The 21,578-nt window shown below is 36.3% G+C and overlaps 1 long non-coding RNA gene across 2 annotated transcripts; it reads left to right on the top strand.

The window, feature by feature from the left end:
- Positions 1–1,689: 1,689 nt before the first annotated feature.
- Positions 1,690–19,978, top strand: LOC117549407. Of its 2 annotated transcripts, XR_004569475.1 has the most exons (5): positions 1,690–1,742; positions 14,409–14,542; positions 15,155–15,254; positions 17,860–17,970; positions 18,502–19,978. It is a non-coding gene; the product is annotated as an uncharacterized LOC117549407 (long non-coding RNA). The 2 variants fall into 2 exon arrangements; XR_004569474.1 differs by lacking the exon at positions 1,690–1,742 and having other exon boundaries at positions 13,928–14,542.
- Positions 19,979–21,578: the final 1,600 nt, after the last annotated feature.

Raw genomic sequence — 21,578 nt, forward strand, 5'->3', positions numbered from 1 at the left:
GATGTGAGCTCTCTCGTCCCTAAACAGTACATCATCATTCTGCACACGCTTCCCCTCCACTCTCCTGTGGAGCATCTATCAGAGTGTTACATTTCATCCCAATAAAAGTGTTCTTCTTGTCACTTATTCATGATTTGATATGGACCTTTTGAAAAAAAAGGAAAAATAATGCTCTGGACAAAGAACTGTAGCAGTCTTAGGAGAAATCAAAAAGAGCTAAACAATTTTCAGATGTATTATATTTTATTTTTATTCAGCATATACCATTAGATTAAAGGAATCGCATATAAATTACGTATTATGATATTGGTACAATAAGACATTTTAATGTTTTTTTAGGGAACACTGTAAGGCCATCATTGACAAAGGCATGATAAAGATCATGAGACATCTGAGACCCTGAGCTCCTAACATAAGTATTTATAAATAGGAAATAAAAGGGTTAAACATCTGAAAGTAACAATTCTTAATATTTATATATTTTGGCAACTGAATTTATTTATGGGAGGTTGTCACAGAGCTGAATCAACTAATATGTAAAAGGAACACCTAAGAACATGAAAGTTCCTCAAAAGTTTAGTTTGTCTTCTCTGGGCGCCATGTGGAAACATGATGAATCTTCTTCTGATGTCGATATAAGGGCTGATTCTAAGCTAACAAAAACACAACGATTATTAGTTTAAGGCGATTATACACTAATGAAATCATAGTTGTGGAAATGATATGCCATTTCTGCCAATAGATCCCATTAAATAATACACATTGGATCTTAAACATGCACTTCATACCCTCCTATGAGAGAATTAAATGTGATATACATAAACATAATACTCTTTAACGCCAAAAGAGAAGTAAATTAGCTTTACATATGCTGTTTTCTGCGTTATGCTGCCAGTTTGTGGTGACTGAGTGGTAAGCTGATCCAGGATCAGGACCTGAACTCTGGGCAGCAGGCCCGGCTGCAGTGTGAGTGGATAGCAGCTGTGGCCATTTCAGCTCCCATCTTGACTATGGGTGAAGAGATGGAGACATGTAATTATAACCTGTGATTAATGTGTCCACAGCAGGCCAGGAGCCTGCCTGTACAGCGCAGAGAGCTTTCGTGCAGGACTTGTCCATCACAAAGCACTGAGAATGAGTTTGTGTGCTCTCAAGTACACATTATATCAACAATGTCACGTAAGATTCTGATCACTTAAAGTGAGAAAAAGTCACACCACTGCTCCCCTAGCTGTATCCTGGGTCTGGTATCTGACACCTTTTGGCCAGTGCAACATATGGTTGTCAGAAAAAAAAAATGAGTGTGATTGTGTGTGTGTGTGTGTGTGTGTGCGTGTGTGTGTGTGTGTGTGTGCACTTGTTCTTATTACTTTGTGAGGCCTGTAAACAGGGAGAACACTCACGTTGTGGGGCCCAGGTGCATTGTGGGGCCCAAAATGGTGGGCCCCACAAATATTAAAGCTATAAATGAGCTCTAGAGCTTCCCCTTATATGCCTCTTGCTTTTTTTTCACTTGGCCCACAATGTCACAAAAATTAGAAAAGCGTGTAAACTATTTGTTTCCCCCGGAGGCCATTTGGTGTAACTACAGTTATATACATTTAAGCCAATCAGATGCCGGCAACCAAATCACGTGTGATGTGCGTAATCCCGCGAGATATTGCGAGATCTCATGCAGCCATTTCCCATGCATTGAATTACTTACATGAATGACAACACATGGACTTTGCTTTGAGCAACAGGTAAGTTATTTAATATGTTTTGGTTTAATATTGTAATTATTTGGTTTATAACAAAGTTTCCCTCCACATTTATTGCAGTTGTTTCTTGATATGTTTCTAATTGTGATTAAGTAAGTAATATTTGTAACTGCTCAGTAGGCTTTAGCTACCTTTGTAGCTGCTAATATTATCAGCTACTTAGCAGTGCTAAGTGTAGCAGCTAAGTGCTAATAATTTACAATCGGGGTACTACAGTGTGGTGAATTAAGAGACATTATGTACCATATTCAGGCTTTTGGTCCGAGGTGGGTGAAGTCAGAGGTGCTAATATTAGCAGCTACTTAGCAGCAATTGCTAAGCAAAGCAGCTAAGTGTTAAGCATAGCAGCTAAGGGCTATAGTAAATGTCGAAGTACTCAGATCTTGTGCTTGAGTAAATGTAGAAGTACTCATATCTTGTACTGAGTATAAGTACTCAGATATTGTACTTGAGTAAAAGTAGAAGTACTGAGATCTTGTAGTAAATGTAGAAGTACTCAGATATTGTACATTAGTACAAGTAGAAGTACACAGATCTTGTACTTTAGTAAAAGTATAAGTAGCCTACTCAGATATTGTACTTGAGTATAAGTACTCAGATATTGTACTTGAGTAAAAGTAGAAGTACTGAGATCTTGTATTAAATATAGAAGTACTCAGATCTTGTACTTGAGTAAAAGTACTCAGATCTTGTACTTGAGTAAAAGTAGAAGTATTCAGATCTTGTAGTAAATATAGAAGTACTCAGAACTTGTACTTGAGTAAAAGTAGAAGTACTGAGATCTTGTAGTAAATGTAGAAGTACTCAGATCTTGTACTTGAGTAAATGTAGACATACTCAGATCTTGTAGTAAAATTAGAAGTACTCAGATCTTGTACTTGAGTAAATGTAGAAGTATACATATCTTGTACTTGAGTAAAAGTACTCAGATCTTGTACTTGAGTAAAAATAGAAGTATTCAGATCTTGTAGTAAATATAGAAGTACCCAGAACTTGTACTTGAGTAAAAGTAGAATTACTCAGATATTGTACTTGAGTAAAAGTAGAAGTACTGAGATCTTGTACATGAGTAGAAGTAGAAGTACTCAGATCTTGTACTTGAGTAAATGTAGAAGTACACATATCTTGTACTTGAGTAAAAGTACTCAGATCTTGTACTTGAGTAAAAGTAGAAGTACTGAGATCCTGTAGTAAAAGTAGAAGTACTCAGATATTGTACTTGAGTAAATGTAGAAGTACACAGATCTTGTACTTGAGTAAATGTAGAAGTACTCAGATCTTGTACTTGAGTAAATGTAGAAGTACACAGATCTTGTACTTGAGTAAAAGTACTCAGATATTGTACTTCAGTAAATGTAGAAGTACTCAGATATTGTACTTGAGTAAAAGTAGAAGTACTCAGATCTTGTAGTAAAAGTAGAAGTACTCTATCTGGTACTTGAGTAAATGTAGAAGTACTCAGATCTTGTAGTAAAAGTAGAAGTACTCTATCTGGTACTTGAGTAAAAGTACTCAGATATTGTACTGGAGTAAAAGTAGAAGTACTCAGATCTTGTACTTGAGTAAAAGTATAAGTACCCAGGTCTGGTACTTTAGTAAAAGTAGAAGTACTCAGGTCTTGTAATTGAGTAAAAGTAGAAGTACTCAGATCTTGTACTTGAGCAAAAGTAGAATTATTCAGATCTTGTACTTGAGTAAAAGTATAAGTACCCAGGTCTGGTACTTTAGTAAAAGTAGAAGTATTCAGGTCTTGTAATTGAGTAAAAGTAGAAGTACTCAGATCTTGTACTTGAGTAAAAGTAGAATTATTCAGATCTTGTACTTGAGTACAAGTAAAGATAGCATCAGGATGCAGGGAGTTAACAACGGCAATATTCCTGTGGTTCGTTTCTCCGTGCATTTGCAGAGCATGGTGTGCACGTGCACCTGATTGCCCTCCCCTCCCCCACTCTTACTAAGCCGTGCTGTGAGAAACAGGACAGAGCAGTGATGCAGTGACGCGTCCTAAAACCCGGAAATAAGATGCTGGTTCCCTCGCAACGTGATTTCTCCTCCATATAATTTTGGATATGTATGCAGTGTATTCATCTTGTACTTTAGTAAAAGTATAAGTACTCAGATCTTGTACTTGAGTATAAGTACTCAGATCTTGTAGTAAATATAGAAGTACTCTATCTGGTACTTGAGTAAAAGTACTCAGATATTGTACCGGAGTAAAAGTAGAAGTACTCAGATCTTGTACTTGAGTAAAAGTATAAGTACTCAGATCTTGTCGTAAAGTAAAAGTAGAAGTACTCAGGTCTGGTACTTTAGTAAAAGTAGAAGTACTCAGATCTTGTACTTGATTAAAAGTAGAAGTACTCAGGTCTTGTAATTGAGTAAAAGTAGAATTATTCAGATCTTGTACTTGAGTACAAGTAAAGATAGCATCAGGATGCAGGGAGTTAACAACGGCAATATTCCTGTGGTTCGTTTCCCTGTGCAGTACTTGAGTAAAAGTACTCAGATATGTACTTGAGTAAATGTAGAAGTACTCAGATCTTGTAGTAAATGTAGAAGTACTCTATCTGGTACTTGAGTAAAAGTAAAAGTACTCAGATATTGTACTGGAGTAAAAGTAGAAGTACTCAGATATTGTACTTGAGTAAATGTAGAAGTACTCAGATCTTGTAGTAAAAGTAGAAGTACTCTATCTGGTACTTGAGTAAAAGTACTCAGATATTGTACTGGAGTAAAAGTAGAAGTACTCAGATATTGTACTTGAGTAAATGTAGAAGTACTCAGATATTGTACTTGAGTAAAAGTAGAAGTACTCAGATCTTGTAGTAAAAGTAGAAGTACTCAGGTCTTGTAATTGAGTAAAAGTAGAAGTACTCAGATCTTGTACTTGAGTAAAAGTAGAATTATTCAGATCTTGTACTTGAGTAAAAGTAGAAGTACTCAGGTCTTGTAATTGAGTAAAAGTAGAAGTACTCAGATCTTGTACTTGAGTAAAAGTAGAATTATTCAGATCTTGTACTTGAGTACAAGTAAAGATAGCATCAGGATGCAAGGAGTTAACAACGGCAATATTCCTGTGGTTCGTTTCCCCGTGCATTTGCAGAGCATGGTGTGCACGTGCACCTGATTGCCCTCCCCTCCCCCACTCTTACTAAGCCGTGCTGTGAGAAACAGGACAGAGCAGTGATGCAGTGACGCGTCCTAAAACCCGGAAACAAGCTGCTGGTTCCCTCGCAACATGATTTCTCCTCCATAGGATTTTGGATATGTATGCAGTGTATTCATCTTGTACTTTAGTAAAAGTATAAGTAGCCTACTCAGATCTTGTACTTGAGTATAAGTACTCAGATCTTGTAGTAAATATAGAAGTACTCAGATATTGGACTTGAGTAAAAGTAGAAGTACTCAGATCTTGTAGTACATATAGAAGTACTCAGATCTTGTACTTGAGTAAAAGTAGAAGTACTCAGATCTTGTAGTAAAATAAAAGTAGAAGTACTCAGATCTTGTAGTAAAGTAAAAGTAGAAGTACTCAGATCTTGTACTTGATTAAAAGTAGAAGTACTCAGATATTGTACTTGAGTAAAATAGAAGTACTCAGATCTGGTACTTGAGTAAAAGTACTCAGATATGTACTTGAGTAAATGTAGATGTACTCAGATCTTGTAGTAAAAGTAGAAGTACTCATATATTGTACTTGAGTAAATGTAGAAGTACTCAGATCTTGTAGTAAAAGTAGAAGTACTAAGATAGTGTACTTGAGTCAATGTAGAAGTACTCAGATCTTGTAGTAAAAGTAGAAGTACTCTATCTGGTACTTGAGTAAAAGTACTCAGATATTGTACTGGAGTAAAAGTAGAAGTACTCAGATCTTGTAGTAAAAGTAGAAGTACTCTATCTGGTACTTGAGTAAAAGTACTCAGATATTGTACTGGAGTAAAAGTAGAAGTACTCAGATCTTGTACTTGAGTAAAAGTAGAATTATTCAGATCTTGTGCTTGAGTACAAGTAAAGATAGCATCAGGATGCAGGGAGTTAACAACGGCAATATTCCTGTGGTTCGTTTCCCTGTGCAGTACTTGAGTAAAAGTACTCAGATATGTACTTGAGTAAATGTAGAAGTACTCAGATCTTGTAGTAAATGTAGAAGTACTCTATCTGGTACTTGAGTAAAAGTAAAAGTACTCAGATATTGTACTGGAGTAAAAGTAGAAGTACTCAGATATTGTACTTGAGTAAATGTAGAAGTACTCAGATCTTGTAGTAAAAGTAGAAGTACTCTATCTGGTACTTGAGTAAAAGTACTCAGATATTGTACTGGAGTAAAAGTAGAAGTACTCAGATATTGTACTTGAGTAAATGTAGAAGTACTCAGATATTGTACTTGAGTAAAAGTAGAAGTACTCAGATCTTGTAGTAAAAGTAGAAGTACTCAGATCTTGTACTTGAGTAAATGTAGAAGTACTCAGATATTGTAGTAAAAGTAGAAGTACTCTATCTGGTACTTGAGTAAAAGTACTCAGATATTGTACTGGAGTAAAAGTAGAAGTACTCAGATCTTGTACTTGAGTAAAATTATAAGTACCCAGGTCTGGTACTTTAGTAAAAGTAGAAGTACTCAGGTCTTGTAATTGAGTAAAAGTAGAAGTACTCAGATCTTGTACTTGAGTAAAAGTAGAATTATTCAGATCTTGTACTTGAGTAAAAGTATAAGTACCCAGGTCTGGTACTTTAGTAAAAGTAGAAGTACTCAGGTCTTGTAATTGAGTAAAAGTAGAATTATTCAGATCTTGTACTTGAGTACAAGTAAAGATAGCATCAGGATGCAGGGAGTTAACAACGGCAATATTCCTGTGGTTCGTTTCCCTGTGCATTTGCAGAGCATGGTGTGCACGTGCACCTGATTGCCCTCCCTCCCCCACTCTTACTAAGCCGTGCTGTGAGAAACAGGACAGAGCAGTGATGCAGGGACGCGTCCTAAAACCCGGAAATAAGATGCTGGTTCCCTCACAACCTGATTTCTCCTCCATATGATTTTGGATATGTGTGCAGTGTATTCATCTTGTACTTTAGTAAAAGTATAAGTACTCAGATCTTGTACTTGAGTATAAGTACTCAGATCTTGTAGTAAATATAGAAGTACTCAGATCTTGTACTTGAGTAAAAGTACTCAGATATTGGACTTGAGTATAAGTACTCAGATCTTGTACTTGAGTAAAAGTATAAGTACTCAGATCTTGTAGTAAAGTAAAAGTAAAAGTACTCAGGTCTGGTACTTTAGTAAAAGTAGAAGTACTCAGATCTTGTACTTGATTAAAAGTAGAAGTACTCAGATCTTGTACTTGAGTAAAATAGAAGTACTCAGATCTGGTACTTGAGTAAAAGTAAAAGTACTCAGATATTGTACTGGAGTAAAAGTAGAAGTACTCAGATATTGTACTTGAGTAAATGTAGAAGTACTCAGATCTTGTAGTAAAAGTAGAAGTACTCTATCTGGTACTTGACTAAAAGTAAAAGTACTCAGATATTGTACTGGAGTAAAAGTAGAAGTACTCAGATCTTGTACTTGAGTAAATGTAGAAGTACTCAGATCTTGTAGTAAAAGTAGAAGTACTCTATCTGGTACTTGAGTAAAAGTACTCAGATATTGTACTGGAGTAAATGTAGAAGTACTCAGATATTGTACTTGAGTAAAAGTAGAAGTACTCAGATCTTGTAGTAAAAGTAGAAGTACTCTATCTGGTACTTGAGTAAATGTAGAAGTACTCAGATCTTGTAGTAAAAGTAGAAGTACTCTATCTGGTACTTGAGTAAAAGTACTCAGATATTGTACTGGAGTAAAAGTAGAAGTACTCAGATCTTGTACTTGAGTAAAAGTATAAGTACCCAGGTCTGGTACTTTAGTAAAAGTAGAAGTACTCAGGTCTTGTAATTGAGTAAAAGTAGAAGTACTCAGATCTTGTACTTGAGCAAAAGTAGAATTATTCAGATCTTGTACTTGAGTAAAAGTATAAGTACCCAGGTCTGGTACTTTAGTAAAAGTAGAAGTATTCAGGTCTTGTAATTGAGTAAAAGTAGAAGTACTCAGATCTTGTACTTGAGTAAAAGTAGAATTATTCAGATCTTGTACTTGAGTACAAGTAAAGATAGCATCAGGATGCAGGGAGTTAACAACGGCAATATTCCTGTGGTTCGTTTCTCCGTGCATTTGCAGAGCATGGTGTGCACGTGCACCTGATTGCCCTCCCCTCCCCCACTCTTACTAAGCCGTGCTGTGAGAAACAGGACAGAGCAGTGATGCAGTGATGCGTCCTAAAACCCGGAAATAAGATGCTGGTTCCCTCGCAACGTGATTTCTCCTCCATATGATTTTGGATATGTATGCAGTGTATTCATCTTGTACTTTAGTAAAAGTATAAGTACTCAGATCTTGTACTTGAGTATAAGTACTCAGATCTTGTAGTAAATATAGAAGTACTCTATCTGGTACTTGAGTAAAAGTACTCAGATATTGTACTGGAGTAAAAGTAGAAGTACTCAGATCTTGTACTTGAGTAAAAGTATAAGTACTCAGATCTTGTCGTAAAGTAAAAGTAGAAGTACTCAGGTCTGGTACTTTAGTAAAAGTAGAAGTACTCAGATCTTGTACTTGATTAAAAGTAGAAGTACTCAGGTCTTGTAATTGAGTAAAAGTAGAATTATTCAGATCTTGTACTTGAGTACAAGTAAAGATAGCATCAGGATGCAGGGAGTTAACAACGGCAATATTCCTGTGGTTCGTTTCCCTGTGCAGTACTTGAGTAAAAGTACTCAGATATGTACTTGAGTAAATGTAGAAGTACTCAGATCTTGTAGTAAATGTAGAAGTACTCTATCTGGTACTTGAGTAAAAGTAAAAGTACTCAGATATTGTACTGGAGTAAAAGTAGAAGTACTCAGATATTGTACTTGAGTAAATGTAGAAGTACTCTATCTGGTACTTGAGTAAAAGTACTCAGATATTGTACTGGAGTAAAAGTAGAAGTACTCAGATATTGTACTTGAGTAAATGTAGAAGTACTCAGATATTGTACTTGAGTAAAAGTAGAAGTACTCAGGTCTTGTAATTGAGTAAAAGTAGAAGTACTCAGATCTTGTACTTGAGTAAAAGTAGAATTATTCAGATCTTGTACTTGAGTAAAAGTATAAGTACCCAGGTCTGGTACTTTAGTAAAAGTAGAAGTACTCAGGTCTTGTAATTGAGTAAAAGTAGAAGTACTCAGATCTTGTACTTGAGTAAAAGTAGAATTATTCAGATCTTGTACTTGAGTACAAGTAAAGATAGCATCAGGATGCAAGGAGTTAACAACGGCAATATTCCTGTGGTTCGTTTCCCCGTGCATTTGCAGAGCATGGTGTGCACGTGCACCTGATTGCCCTCCCCTCCCCCACTCTTACTAAGCCGTGCTGTGAGAAACAGGACAGAGCAGTGATGCAGTGACGCGTCCTAAAACCCGGAAACAAGCTGCTGGTTCCCTCGCAACATGATTTCTCCTCCATAGGATTTTGGATATGTATGCAGTGTATTCATCTTGTACTTTAGTAAAAGTATAAGTAGCCTACTCAGATCTTGTACTTGAGTATAAGTACTCAGATCTTGTAGTAAATATAGAAGTACTCAGATATTGGACTTGAGTAAAAGTAGAAGTACTCAGATCTTGTAGTACATATAGAAGTACTCAGATCTTGTACTTGAGTAAAAGTAGAAGTACTCAGATCTTGTAGTAAAATAAAAGTAGAAGTACTCAGATCTTGTAGTAAAGTAAAAGTAGAAGTACTCAGATCTTGTACTTGATTAAAAGTAGAAGTACTCAGATATTGTACTTGAGTAAAATAGAAGTACTCAGATCTGGTACTTGAGTAAAAGTACTCAGATATGTACTTGAGTAAATGTAGATGTACTCAGATCTTGTAGTAAAAGTAGAAGTACTCATATATTGTACTTGAGTAAATGTAGAAGTACTCAGATCTTGTAGTAAAAGTAGAAGTACTAAGATAGTGTACTTGAGTCAATGTAGAAGTACTCAGATCTTGTAGTAAAAGTAGAAGTACTCTATCTGGTACTTGAGTAAAAGTACTCAGATATTGTACTGGAGTAAAAGTAGAAGTACTCAGATCTTGTAGTAAAAGTAGAAGTACTCTATCTGGTACTTGAGTAAAAGTACTCAGATATTGTACTGGAGTAAAAGTAGAAGTACTCAGATCTTGTACTTGAGTAAAAGTAGAATTATTCAGATCTTGTGCTTGAGTACAAGTAAAGATAGCATCAGGATGCAGGGAGTTAACAACGGCAATATCCCTGTGGTTCGTTTCCCTGTGCAGTACTTGAGTAAAAGTACTCAGATATTGTACTTGAGTAAATGTAGAAGTACTCAGATCTTGTAGTAAAAGTAGAAGTACTCTATCTGGTACTTGACTAAAAGTAAAAGTACTCAGATATTGTACTGGAGTAAAAGTAGAAGTACTCAGATCTTGTAGTAAAAGTAGAAGTACTCAGATCTTGTAGTAAAAGTAGAAGTACTCTATCTGGTACTTTAGTAAAAGTACTCAGATATTGTACTTGAGTAAAAGTAGAAGTACTCAGATATTGTACTTGAGTAAATGTAGAAGTACTCAGATATTGTACTTGAGTAAAAGTAGAAGTACTCAGATCTTGTAGTAAACGTAGAAGTACTCAGATCTTGTACTTGAGTAAATGTAGAAGTACTCAGATCTTGTAGTAAAAGTAGAAGTAATCTATCTGGTACTTGAGTAAAAGTACTCAGATCTTGTACTTGAGTAAAAGTACTCAGATCTTGTACTTGAGTAAAAGTAGAATTATTCAGATCTTGTACTTGAGTAAAAGTATAAGTACCCAGGTCTGGTACTTTAGTAAAAGTAGAAGTACTCAGGTCTTGTAATTGAGTAAAAGTAGAATTATTCAGATCTTGTACTTGAGTACAAGTAAAGATAGCATCAGGATGCAGGGAGTTAACAAGGGCAATATTCCTGTGGTTCGTTTCGCTGTGCATTTGCAGAGCATGGTGTGCACGTGCACCTGATTGCCCTCCCCTCCCCCACTCTTACTAAGCCGTGCTGTGAGAAACAGGACAGAGCAGTGATACAGTGACGCGACCTAAAACCCGGAAATAAGATGCTGGTTCCCTCGCAACGTGATTTATCCTCCATATGATTTTGGATATGTTTGCAGTGTATTCATCTTGTACTTTAGTAAAAGTATAAGTACTCAGATCTTGTACTTGAGTATAAGTACTCAGATCTTGTAGTAAATATAGAAGTACTCAGATCTTGTACTTGAGTAAAAGTACTCAGATATTGGACTTGAGTATAAGTACTCAGATCTTGTACTTGAGTAAAAGTATAAGTACTCAGATCTTGTCGTAAAGTAAAAGTAGAAGTACTCAGGTCTGGTACTTTAGTAAAAGTAGAAGTACTCAGATATTGTACTTGATTAAAAGTAGAAGTACTCAGATCTTGTACTTGAGTAAAATAGAAGTACTCAGATCTGGTACTTGAGTAAAAGTACTCAGATATGTACTTGAGTAAATGTAGAAGTACTCAGATCTTGTAGTAAAAGTAGAAGTACTCTATCTGGTACTTGAGTAAAAGTAAAAGTACTCAGATATTGTACTGGAGTAAAAGTAGAAGTACTCAGATATTGTACTTGAGTAAATGTAGAAATACTCAGATATTGTAGTAAAAGTAGAAGTACTCTATCTGGTACTTGACTAAAAGTAAAAGTACTCAGATATTGTACTGGAGTAAAAGTAGAAGTACTCAGATCTTGTACTTGAGTAAATGTAGAAGTACTCAGATCTTGTAGTAAAAGTAGAAGTACTCTATCTGGTACTTGAGTAAAAGTACTCAGTTCTTGTAATTGAGTAAAAGTAGAAGTACTCAGATCTTGTACTTGAGTAAAAGTAGAATTATTCAGATCTTGTACTTGAGTAAAAGTATAAGTACCCAGGTCTGGTACTTTAGTAAAAGTAGAAGTACTCAGGTCTTGTAATTGAGTAAAAGTAGAATTATTCAGATCTTGTACTTGAGTACAAGTAAAGATAGCATCAGGATGCAGGGAGTTAACAACGGCAATATTCCTGTGGTTCGTTTCCCCGTGCATTTGCAGAGCATGGTGTGCACGTGCACCTGATTGCCCTCTCCTCCCCCACTCTTACTAAGCCGTGCTGTGAGAAACAGGACAGAGCAGTGATGCAGTGACGCGTCCTAAAACCCGGAAATAAGATGCTGGTTCCCTCGCAACGTGATTTCTCCTCCATATGATTTTGGATATGTATGCAGTGTATTCATCTTGTACTTTAGTAAAAGTACAAGTACTCAGATCTTGTACTTGAGTATAAGTACTCAGATCTTGTAGTAAATATAGAAGTACTCAGATCTTGTACTTGAGTAAAAGTACTCAGATATTGGACTTGAGTATAAGTACTCAGATATTGTACTTGAGTAAAAGTACAAGTACTCAGATCTTGTAGTAAAGTAAAAGTAGAAGTACTCAGGTCTGGTACTTTAGTAAAAGTAGAAGTACTCAGATCTTGTACTTGAGTAAAATAGAAGTACTCAGATCTGGTACTTGAGTAAAAGTACTCAGATATGTACTTGAGTAAATGTAGAAGTACTCAGATCTTGTAGTAAAAGTAGAAGTACTCAGATATTGTACTTGAGTAAATGTAGAAGTACTCAGATCTTGTAGTAAAAGTAGAAGTACTCTATCTGGTACTTGAGTAAAAGTAAAAGTACTCAGATATTGTACTTGAGTAAATGTAGAAGTACTCAGAACTTGTAGTAAAAGTAGAAGTACTCTATCTGGTACTTGAGTAAAAGTACTCAGATATTGTACTGGAGTAAAAGTATAAGTACTCAGATCGTGTACTTGAGTAAAAGTATAAGTACCCAGGTCTGGTACTTTAGTAAAAGTAGAAGTACTCAGGTCTTGTAATTGAGTAAAAGTAGAAGTACTCAGATCTTGTACTTGAGTAAAAGTATAATTATTCAGATCTTGTACTTGAGTAAAAGTATAAGTACCCAGGTCTGGTACTTTAGTAAAAGTAGAAGTACTCAGGTCTTGTAATTGAGTAAAAGTAGAAGTACTCAGATCTTGTACTTGAGTAAAAGTAGAATTATTCAGATCTTGTACTTGAGTACAAGTAAAGATAGCATCAGGATGCAAGGAGTTAACAACGGCAATATTCCTGTGGTTCGTTTCCCCGTGCATTTGCAGAGCATGGTTTGCACGTGCACCTGATTGCCCTCCCCTCCCCCACTCTTACTAAGCCGTGCTGTGAGAAACAGGACAGAGCAGTGATGCAGTGACGCGTCCTAAAACCCGGAAACAAGCTGCTGGTTCCCTCGCAACATGATTTCTCCTCCATAGGATTTTGGATATGTATGCAGTGTATTCATCTTGTACTTTAGTAAAAGTATAAGTAGCCTACTCAGATCTTGTACTTGAGTATAAGTACTCAGATCTTGTAGTAAATATAGAAGTACTCAGATATTGGACTTGAGTATAAGTACTCAGATCTTGTACTTGAGTAAAAGTAGAAGTACTCAGATCTTGTAGTACATATAGAAGTACTCAGATCTTGTACTTGAGTAAAAGTATAAGTACTCAGATCTTGTAGTAAAATAAAAGTAGAAGTACTCAGATCTTGTAGTAAAGTAAAAGTAGAAGTACTCAGATCTTGTACTTGATTAAAAGTAGAAGTACTCAGATCTTGTACTTGAGTAAAATAGAAGTACTCAGATCTGGTACTTGAGTAAAAGTACTCAGATATGTACTTGAGTAAATGTAGATGTACTCAGATCTTGTAGTAAAAGTAGAAGTACTCATATATTGTACTTGAGTAAATGTAGAAGTACTCAGATCTTGTAGTAAAGGTAGAAGTACTCAGATAGTGTACTTGAGTCAATGTAGAAGTACTCAGATATTGTACTTGAGTAAAAGTAGATCTGTAGTAAAAGTAGAAGTACTCAGATCTTGTACTTGAGTAAATGTAGAAGTACTCAGATCTTGTAGTAAAAGTAGAAGTACTCTATCTGGTACTTGAGTAAAAGTACTCAGATATTGTACTGGAGTAAAAGTAGAAGTACTCAGATCTTGTACTTGAGTAAAAGTAGAATTATTCAGATCTTGTGCTTGAGTACAAGTAAAGATAGCATCAGGATGCAGGGAGTTAACAACGGCAATATTCCTGTGGTTCGTTTCCCCGTGCATTTGCAGAGCATGGTGCACGTGCACCTGATTGCCCTCCCCTCCCCCACTCTTACTAAGCTGTGCTGTGAGTTCAGAAACAGGACAGAGCAGTGATGCAGTGACGCATCCTAAAACCCGGAAGTAAGCAACGTGATTTCTCCTCCATAGGATTTTGGATATTTATGCACTGTATTCATGTGCAATGCCTAAATTAGTGAAGTTTACACAGGCACGTGGGGGGGGGGCAGCTCGGGGGATGAGAGGAGTGCATGCAGACACGTGATGTAAAGTCTTGCTTTTACGTAAATTGAAGAATTGAAGTAAAGATCGTCTTGTTTTTTAAACGTATGCACGCCTGGAAATCCCTCTTGTGTCCACGTGTGCAACAAATATTGGAGGCACTGCTGAGGTATTAATGTTTCGCCGTGTCTGTGTGTGACACCAACTCGGACGGAGTTTTCCCCTGACGGGAGCGAGCAGGGCTGGAGCACCGGACGCGCACAGCAGGTTGCAACTGGATCAGCTCAAAGAGGTGTGTGATGAAGCTAAAGTCTCAAGTGGAAATGTCATTACAAGGCGAGCTTTAACAAGACTAATAACAGAATCCGTGGATAATGTAATAAATGATGAAGAAGAGGATATTTCAATGTATCATCTAAGGAAATTGCTAAAACTCATTTAGCAAATAATGAAAAATACTGGCAACAGTGATGATATGGATACAACAGAGAGCAAAGCACAGAACAGCCAGCAAACAGCTGAAGAGTTGAGTTTGGCTGAAAAATATTCACAGCTTCAGCTAAACAGTCAAGCGCTACATGATGAGGTTAGAAGACTGAGAGAGTGAACAGCACGCCATTAAGTCAGGCTTTTAGTGCACATGGCTTTCATGTGGCACTTCTCTTTGTAAAAGTGGTGTAAATAATACATAATATTATACCTTCTTAGCCAGTAAGCTAGCTATTAACTTTCTTATTCAATTAAGTTGGGATAACATTAGCTTCAATAAGTTATGTGACAATGGTCATCATTAAACATCAGAATGACTGAACTGACTGACACTACTGTGAACCTGCTAACATTGAAATATCCTGAACAGGATCAGGGTGTAATTAATAATTAAGGCTATTCTTCTGTCTAACAGGTGAGATGGCTGACAATTAAGAAAACAGAGTTCAGTGAGGAAGAGACGGCTTGGTCTTCAACAGGATGCCAGGATCACATTTTTAACACACCGTTTAAAGGTAAGTACTTACAATGTTGTATGTTTTAAATAAACACAAGCAAATAGTGCAAATTAAATCACAATATCTTAATTTATAATCCCAACATTGCTTCCCATGGGAATCTTAACTCCAAAAAGTTACTTTTTACTGGCAGTATTAACATTTAAAGCTAGGTAAAAGCAAAAAGCTATGCAATTATTTAAGATAAGATAATTTTGTAATATTTGGTAACATTTTCTAAATATTCATTCATCAATAAATAAGCCACTTACAAAAGTCAAATGTGAGTGTTTAAAACGAAAGAAACACCATATGCCTGTTACAGACTCTGGGCATCATATAAATGGGCCACATGGAAGTTGAGCATGTTCCCATATAATAATACAAAGTTATCCCAATAACTGTTTTAGTCAAACAGTTATTATTCAGAATACATCATATATAATTAAATAAGCATCTCTGGGGCCAATTGGGTTATTATTTCTTATTTTTTGACGACAGTTATGATGATTTAAACATAACCCTTTGGATGTTTTAATCAAACTTTGTTGATAAACATTTGAATGTAATGTGTCTCAGACACAGGTGAGTGAATATGTAAACATAACATTCTAACCGGCAACATGACCGTAGCTGAGGCTCTCCGAAATTTGAACCCCCAGGAACTTAAAGGTGGGGACCCTCTCCACTCTCTCTCCATTGAGGTGAAGGGGGGAGGGTTCTGGACGGTGTTTTCTGAAGTCTATAATAATAATAATAATTTTTCTTTTTAAATGTTACTTTCAACACTGTATCCAATCCAAGTATGCAAATTATACTACTAACATTCAATCTCTATTTATTTAAGTCTTGACCCCTTGATGCATCTCTTCAAGACAAGTTACTGGGCAAACACCAAACTGCAAGATGAAAACTATTGTCATTGATTGGATGCCACATCTCTGCCTATTTGCAGAGACAACTCGCCAGAAGAAGAAATAACCTGCAGTTACGGGGATGCTGACTGGCCTTTGCGCAAACAGGTACATTTACACATATAACTCAACAATAACACGTGATTCAACACATTTTATTGTTTCCGTCCAAATAATTATAGTACGTGATTAATTTGTTTATCATTGGATAGCTATACCTTTTGAGATCTTCTCTTAGTGCATTCTTGTGTTATAGGTTCATTCTACGTATATTTCTACACTTCCTAAGCCTGTGCATGTTTGAAAGGGTAATTTGAAAGCAGTCCATTGCAACCCCTTTTTGATATTGAGGTAATTCAGTAATATGGAGCTGTCTCCACAATATGTTAATGTTGTCCTTTTCAAGAGAGGACCTTTTTTAAAAAAACGCTTTTCTGATACAGCTTTAATCCTGTTACTAATTCAGTGATTTGTGCAGATCTGACTGAGGAAACTAAATTGAACATATTTTTAGACTAGCTATAATGGGATCTGTTACTTAAACCTGTCATACACACTGGTTTCTAGTCTTGTCCTTATGGGGCCCTCCCGTTTGGTTATAACTTAAAGTAATTTTAAAACATTTGTGCAACACCTTTTAGAATCTAAACTCTAGTTGTTGTAGGTGTAAGTTAACACTTTGTGAGCATAAGCATGGCTAAAACGGTTATCATTTACCTTAGCCTCGATGGGAGTAGTTACATAAACCTGTCACACACACTGGTTTCTAGTCTTGTCCTTATGGGGCCCTCCCGTTTGGTTATAACTTAAAGTAATTTTAAAACATTTGTGCAACACCTTTTAGAATCTAAACTCTAGTTGTTGTAGGTGTAAGTTAACACTTTGTGAGCATAAGCATGGTTAAAACGGTTATCATTTACCTTAGACTCGATGGGAGTAGTTACTTAAACCTGTCACACATACTGGTTTCTAGTCTTGTCCTTATGGGGCCCTCCCGTTTGGTTATAACTTAAAGTCATTTAAAAACATTTGTGCAACACCTTTTAGAATCTAAACTCTAGTTGTTGTAGGTGTAAGTTAACACTTTGTGAGCATAAGCATGGTTAAAACGGTTATCATTTACCTTAGCCTCGATGGGAGTAGTTACTTAAACCTGTCACACATACTGGTTTCTAGTCTTGTCCTTATGGGGCCCTCCCATTTGGTTATAACTTAAAGTCATTTAAAAACATTTGTGCAACACCTTTTAGAATCTAAACTCAAGTTGTTGTAGGCGTAAGTTAACACTTTGTGAGCATAAGCATGGTTAAAACGGTTATCATTTACGTTAGCCTCGATGGGAGTAGTTACAGAAACCTGTCACACACACTTGTTTCTAGTCTTGTCCTTATGGGGCCCTCCCGTTTGGTTAGGACCTAAAATGAATACAATTATTTCTAAAGTACCTTTATCACATCTAATAGTAGGTCATTGTATGTATAATTCTACACTTCCTGAGCCTGTGCATGTTTGAAAGGGTAATTTGAAAGCAGTCCATTGCAACCCCTTTTTGATATTGTAAAATGTATTGAGACCACAGGACTAAATAATGCCATGCCTTTGTTTTGATCCAAATCCAGTTTCAGATAGTTTGTCATTTAGCTAACTTCAGCAACTAATGATTATATGCATGGTTACTATCTTCTTAGTGCATTATTTTTGTATCTCAGTTCCAGGTGACAAACGGGCAGACTAATCCAGGGAGGGAGTTGAGGACGAGACGCTCTCCTTGGAACTTTATGTCTACATAAGCATCAAACAGTGACTGTGCTACTACCGAGGTAATTCAGTAATATGGAGCCGTCTCCACAATATGTTTATTCTTTCCTTTTCACTATGTACCAAGATAAGACCTTTTACATTTTACAATGTTTACATGTATTATTATGTACATTTAAGTAAGTATTCTGTCTGTAATAAATTAAGTGTATTCATTTACTCTGCAACATAGACATTTTCAAGTATTTGCCTTGGATGTCACAAACTACACTGGAGCAGGACTGTAAATGAGCCACACGGACATCTTCTGGAATACCATTTTGCAACTTTGATAAATTCTATAAATTATGCCAGACGCTAGTTTGTATCTGCACAATGAATGGGAGCTTACAGATACATTGTTGATAATCAAACTCTTAGTATCAAACAAAATGGTGTGTCTGATTGTGATGGAATAAAGTGATCACCATTAACATTCTTTCAGATCTGCAATATGGGTACTTTTTAAATGTTTTATAAGATTCTTAACTGTATGATAATAACTGGCTCTTAAACTTCTTAAACCTATGACATGTTATTATTTGTCCACCTAGGGAAACAAACGTTTGTGAAACGCAGCTGGACGTCAGCAGAAAGTGCTGCTGTGGAACAACACTTGGGTTATGAAATGGACAATCAAGAACCAGGTTCCAGGGAAAGATGCATGTGAGGATTGTATCCCTGCCGAACCTCAAGCCCTAACAAATAGGGACTGGGGAGCCGTTAAGTATTACATTAACATTTCAATTTCTTCTCTCCGAATGTAAATGAAATAAAATTGAACCAAGGAAAAATACGTTCAATGTTGAAAGAAGGATTTCAAGTACCACTACCAAAACTAGGGGCTTTACCTAAACCAAACCAAATTTTCATTTTTGAATCGTCAACTAATATAAATTAAAGGGAAATCAATTGCATTCCGATTATGCTGCTAGAAAGAATCATCCATGTTTTCAAAGATTTCCTTTTTTGCTTTTAGGGTTTTCCCTCTCCTGTAGTGTAGAAAATATGTTTTTGTGCATGTAAATGTTTTTCAAAGTCTAAAATCCCTCATTGAAGCATGGAAACATTTCACAGGAGAGAAACTTTATACAAATTTGAACCTCAAAATGACCAGAATATGTCATTGTTAAATGTAACTCAAAAGGAGGTAAAAGTCTACTGATTTGTTAGGCCTGTTTGTTTTGTTTTTTGGGTCATGGGATTGGTCAAGTTGTACATTTTGTTTTAACGATATAGAAACACCCCAATAATATACAAATAAATATTTATAGCATTAAAATAATGTTGTAGAGAGTTTATATGAATTATACTTTTTTCTCAAGAATTACTAATTGTTGCCTCTAAGAAAAAACAATGTTGAACGAAAAGGATCTTTAGGGGATTATTGATTTGGTCTCCATGGTGTTTCAATGTTACTGCCATGTCTACTGTCTAGTTATATTCTATGTTAAGATGAGGCTAATCACCTAAGTAATGACTTATTTTACCAGCAATGTGAATTTGTTGGTGTAAAAAATATCAGAGTAGAATGTAAATGTTCATGATGCTGTTCTGCAGTTTCTTTGGTAACAAGGAAAGTCCATTCAACTCAATAATGTCTCTAGTAACTCTGATCCCTTCCAAGATATGAAAACTAGAAATATGTGTGTGTCTGATCCCTTCCAAGATATGAAAACTAGAAATATGTGTGTGTGTGTGTGTGTGTATAATGGACCTCATAAGTGCTGACTGCTAGAAACTGGGCCCCACTACGTGGGTAAAAAACTAGCATAATGACAAAAGCTTGGAATTATGTTTATTTCAAGTGATTTTTGTGATTCTAGTTTTTTTTCTATATTGCCTGATTTTTTTACGGAGGTCTAGTATAGTTGGAAAGGGTGGACCCCACAATTGGGTAAAATCAGTTCGGGCCCCACAATTGAGTTGCACAAGGATGTGTGTGTGTGTGGTCTAGCATTACTATACTTGTGGGGACCTAAATCTGTTTACATAGTCACGTGTGGAGACTGGCTTCCCTTATGGGGACAAATTGGAGGTCTCCATAAGGGGAATCATTCATTTTAGGGTGAAGACTTGGTTAGGTTTAGGATTAGGGTTAGGGTTAGGCATGTGTTGGTTATGGTTAAGGTTAGGATAAGTCTCCAGGAAATGCATGTAAGTCAATGTAATGTCCCCTGAAGTGATGTATACATGGTGTGTGTGTGTGTGTGTGTGTATGTGTGTGTGTGTGTGTGTGTGTGTGTGTGTGTGTGTGTGTGTGTGTGTGTGTGGCTGTAGGTGCAAAGAGAACAGCTGTGGGTTTATCACTTTAGCTTCCGCTGATAAATAAAGAAACATCCTGGGAGATGAAAAGACAGCTACAGATAAGGCAAGTGTTTATTTTTTTCATGTATATGTTTGTGTGTATGTGTATGTTTGTGTGTGTATTGTCCATGTGAAATGCAGACATGACCTTCACTCACCACTTGTTTGTGTGGACATTCTTCTGTGAGATTACCGCCGGATGTGATACATTTCCGTAGCATCTCTCTTTCTCACACATACATACAAGTGCATGGACATTTATAGCCCTGTAACCTGAACCAGAAGTCCCACATTTACATATAATAGACACAGTAAAGTATGCCACGGAGACCACACCAGCTGTGTGGAACCATAGTGGTGGTTTTGCATGGTTTAAAACTATAAATATATGGTTTTACTTTACATTGTTGCCAGCCAGGGCTTTGCACCCTACATCTGCCCAATGTCAGCTGGGATTGGCTTCAGCCCCCTAAACCGTTATAGACAAGATGGACTTGATGTTACCGACCAAGTTTTCAGACAGACTTTGTTTCTATCTATTTTGGCGCATTTTGAAAATCAACAGAGAATATAAACCTGTTTGTGTAACTTTCCAATTGTTACAATGTAGTCATTGGTGGTGCATTCAAGGACATATTCACATCACTTGTTAAAAGTTATTGCTTTATAAAGCTATTACTCGCTGCTTTATACTCGCTGCTTTATACTCGCTGCGAGGGGGACCCAAGTTCCCAACGGCGAAAACACGTGGGTTTGCTGTCCTGGCTCCAGGATGGTGGAATGAGCTCCCCATTGACATCAGGACGGCAGATAGCTTGCACATCTTCCGGCGCAAACTGAAAACTCATCTCTTTCGACTCCACTTCGAGCGATATAACTATTAACGAAGCACTTTTATACTAATAAAGGACTGGCTTTTCTAAAGCCAGTTGAGTAGCACTTGAAATGTTTTTGCTCTATGAAACCTGATGTACTTTTATGATTCTGTTTTCTTCAAGTTGTATTTTGTTGGATGAACGCACTTATTGTAAGTCGCTTTGGATAAAAGCGTCAGCTAAATGCAATGTAATGTAATGTAATGTAATATTACCTGTTGTCAGGAGAAAAAACACAAATATTTACACATATGGGATATTTATAAAATGTTTTAATATAATGAAATTGAAATCCATGTTTAAATCAGTACGGTATACATCCTTTTGAAATAAATTAACTCAACAATACTAAAGCCCCTAAATGATTAGAAAATCTGCTAATTTGCTGCTCGCCAGTGGCCCCCCAGTTTTCATGAGATTAATTATTAATATTAATAGCACACATTAGA

The sequence above is a fragment of the Gymnodraco acuticeps genome, unplaced genomic scaffold (genome assembly GCF_902827175.1).
Source record: "Gymnodraco acuticeps unplaced genomic scaffold, fGymAcu1.1, whole genome shotgun sequence".
Classification (NCBI taxonomy): domain Eukaryota; kingdom Metazoa; phylum Chordata; class Actinopteri; order Perciformes; family Bathydraconidae; genus Gymnodraco; species Gymnodraco acuticeps.